Source organism: Belonocnema kinseyi, chromosome 2, assembly GCF_010883055.1.
Source record: "Belonocnema kinseyi isolate 2016_QV_RU_SX_M_011 chromosome 2, B_treatae_v1, whole genome shotgun sequence".
Classification (NCBI taxonomy): Eukaryota; Metazoa; Arthropoda; class Insecta; order Hymenoptera; family Cynipidae; genus Belonocnema; species Belonocnema kinseyi.
The window spans coordinates 100591428-100595192 of NC_046658.1; the positions used below are offsets into that span (position 1 = coordinate 100591428).

Here is a 3765-nt window from a genome sequence, read left to right on the forward strand (position 1 = left end):
CGCCATTTTACTTCCACTAATTGGGCAGGTAAACTGACGCTTATTCTGCCTATTTCAGATAAAGTATCGTCCTTTTTTATAGGCCTTAAATCAAGGTCCCAAAGGTTAATGTATTCGGAAGCTGTCGAAATTTAGCATTTTCGCAAAGGACAGCAACGACAAGGACAAGGAAAACGAAAGTGACAGAGTCAAACCATTAATCTTCTGGACATCCGATTTGTTTTCCAAATCTGTTCGTTATGAGTGTGCTACTTCGCCAACCTCTTCCTATCAGTCTTAAAATTATTTTCAATTAATTATATTTTTAATGAAAATTGATGAAAAAAAAGCTTGCAGGTACTTTCTTGAGGTTTATTAATCATATGAACAACATTTTTTACTATTAACATATGCAAAATACATGTTTAATAAGCATTCCTAATCCTATTTTAAATTAGAATAGTACTAGGGATTAACAATTAAATAATACAAAATCATGATTTTGAAAAGTATAATGTAAAATTAGAGTTGTAAATTTTTTTTGGTTGTCCCATTGCAGTTCAACATTTTAAATTGACTCAAATTGTCCAAGGTTTCACGCAGAAGGTGTTCTTCATTCTGAAACAGAAAAAACAATCGTTCTTTAACATAAATTTCATGATTCATTTTTACTGAACATGTGGGCATCCGCACGAAAATGTTCTATATGGAGTTACGTTAAGGGTGTCATATACTTGGATAATTTCCAAGAATTTTGGATCCAAAACGAGTGCCACAAGTTCACGTGTCATACATTTTCTTTGAACGAAAAATATACCCACTTTCGTTTCCTTTTGAGAAATTGGCATAGTGTAAATTGATTCACTGTCCGAAAATAAGAACTTTGACATTAGCTTTGAATAACGCGAATATCTTTTAAACTAGAAATATTTATAAGGGCTTTTTCATGCAGACGCCTACATGTTAATTAAGAACAACAACTAAGGGCCGATTTCACCAACTCTGATTAAATCGTTAATCATTGATTAACCTTATTTAATCAATACTTTGCGTTCCACCACTCTTCTAATCATGATTAGGGGAAGGTAATCACGGGTTAACTTAACCGCTTTGTTTTACAATGAATTTATCCTCATCTCATGATGATCAAATGCTTAACTACGTTCAGAGAAGGCCACAAATATTCAGACGCAATTGCCACTTCTCTTCTATTACACTTGAGGTTAAACCATTTTTAACCAGAGGTTAAAAATGCTTGGTAGAACGCATCGCTGGTTAACGCTGATTTAATAATTGATTAAAAAATAATCATGATTAGTTAATCATGGATTTAATCAGAGTTGGTGAAATTAGCCCTAAGGTATTCAATTTGAAAGTATAACACAAGGGATGAACCATTCTTCATTTGCGTGTACGGGGAATATACTCTCAATGAGTACGTGGAAATGCTTTATAAATTATCGCTACAATTTTTAATACCTATTTACGATTGTGAAGTGGATCGCTTCCTTTTTTCACTATTGTATCCACATGTATTGATACAGCGGCGCCAGAACCAACCATCTGAGAAAGTGCAAAAATGCACATAAGAAGGAAGACAATAACAGTTTCTAGGGATGACATGTTGAACGTTGACTGATGTTGGGATGTCTTTCGGATGAATTTATATAGTCCAGTGTCTTCAGAATGTGGGATTCTTGGGCCCCCACCACTCTCCCGGCTGGGAGAAATCTATGCGCAGTATCGTGTCAGTGAGTCAGCTCTGTGACATCTCGAGTAGGCCAACCTCGTGTAAAGCCGAAAATTCACGAGCATGAACCTGAATTCGTCCGTATTCAAGATTCGCTTACGGTGGCTGTTAGGAGGAGTTTTTACGTCAAGATTAGAAAAAAAACGATTTTCTTAATATTCAAATGAAAATTATAAATGATTTTTTTTTAAATCAACTTTAAGAGAAAATTGAATAAAGTTTTTGAACATATCAAACCGTTTTCTAAAATTTCGAATAAGCGGGTAAAAGATTTTAAAACAAAATGTTTCTCTTTGGTAAGATTAAAGAAATCTTGTAAATGTAAAAATTCCTTATTTTAACAAAAAATAAAAAAGAGGATCGAATATATGTATGAATTAGTTTTTCTTTAATTTTCAATTTCTCGCCAAGTCTTGAATTTGATCATTTTTAAACTTGCTGCGAAATAATATTTTTAAAGTTTCTAATAAAATTTAATGTACAATAAAACTGTCATCATTTTAAAAAATGTATGTGTAATAAAAATTTGTTTTTAGTTTCTCCACGAGTTATTAAAAGGTTTTAGTAAACATTTTTATATTTTTCAATAATTTGGAAAGTACAGTATGTGTATGAATTAGTTTTTAAGAACGTTCAATCTCTCGCTAAGTCGTGAGATTGATAATTTTTTAAGTTTCTCCGACAGAATACTTGACTTTTTTCCATAAAATTTTAATGCACATTAAAACTGATTACTTCTGAAAATCACAGTGATAAGTTTTATTATTTTTAAAACTTCAGTGACAAAATTTGCGTTGCTTTTGCAATAAAATTTTATGTGCAAAAAAAACCATTTACTTTTAAAAATTTGTTTAAATAACAAGAAAAAATTTCCAAATCCACTCCAAAGCTATTTCTTTGACCCCAAGCTAATTTGTTTTCGAACAGGGATAAGTGTTTCTAATTATTGAAACTTTAATTACAATTTATTTTTCCAAAATTTTGCACGTACTTGATCCGTTAAGAAACGCAACAAAAAAGGTCTCAATTTGAAAAGAGCATGTTAACTATTTTTTTTATCATTGAATTACACTAAGTTTTCAGAATTTCAAAAAAAAAAAAAAATAATGTCATATGATTACAACCTCTTGCATGATTATTATTTCTGTCTCCAAACCTTTTCAGGAGCTCTTGACCAAAAGAAGGTGTTCTGATGTTAAATTTCTTTTAAATACACCAAACTCTCGTTTTCAGTCACCCCGTTCTCAGCCTTCCTAGAACTGCTCGCTTAAGCAGTTTCTCAGGGAAGTATAGCGAGAGCGATCGATACATTTTTGGGATCTGAAGTAAAGCGCTACGCCACCTGGTGGCTAAATTTGGAACTAGAATAACGGGGTCATTTTTAAAAGGCTTTGTGGTATTCCGGTGATATTCAGAGTAGAATATAAATCTACTTTCTGAATGCTACGACGTAAATCATCAAATTAAAAAAAAATGTCTGATAATACTCATCCCAATATATATGTTCCAATTGGAAACGAGTCAGACCGACCTTAGTTGATTCAACGATACTTAGCCATTTTTTAAGAAAAGCTAAAAGTTCTCTGTTAAATGGAAACCTTTTCCACCAATTACGTCTGTTTAGATTTTGCATGGAAAAACTAACGAAAAAAACTATTGAAACATAAATTTAAACCATAATAATGCAAGTAGTGCATTATTATTTAAAATTATGAAAACTGGGGATAATTTCAATCTTAGTTGTCATTCACTGATCTGGAAAAAAGATAAGATGTTTTTTTTTCAAATTGAAAACATTTATGTTGCGTTCCTTGATGGAAAAAGTGCAACTTAAAAAATTATCAGTCTCTTGACTTGGACAGAGATTAGAGATTCTTGAAAAAAAAAATTTATAAATTTTGTGTCCTTTTCAAATTATTTGAAAATACAAAAAAGTTTAATAACATTTTTCAATGATGCGTCTTGGAAATTAAGACCAATTTTTGTTACGCCTATATTTGTTTAAACTGTAACAGTTTTATTGTACATTAAAGTTT

General features: G+C 31.3%; 1 long non-coding RNA gene across 1 annotated transcript; it reads right to left on the bottom strand.

The window, feature by feature from the left end:
• Positions 1 to 337: 337 nt before the first annotated feature.
• LOC117167678 lies at positions 338 to 3008 on the bottom strand. The gene is made up of 3 exons (XR_004466422.1): positions 2886 to 3008; positions 1459 to 1834; positions 338 to 597 (listed from the first exon to the last, which is right to left on the bottom strand). It is a non-coding gene; the product is annotated as an uncharacterized LOC117167678 (long non-coding RNA).
• Between the last annotated feature and the right edge of the window lie 757 nt (positions 3009 to 3765).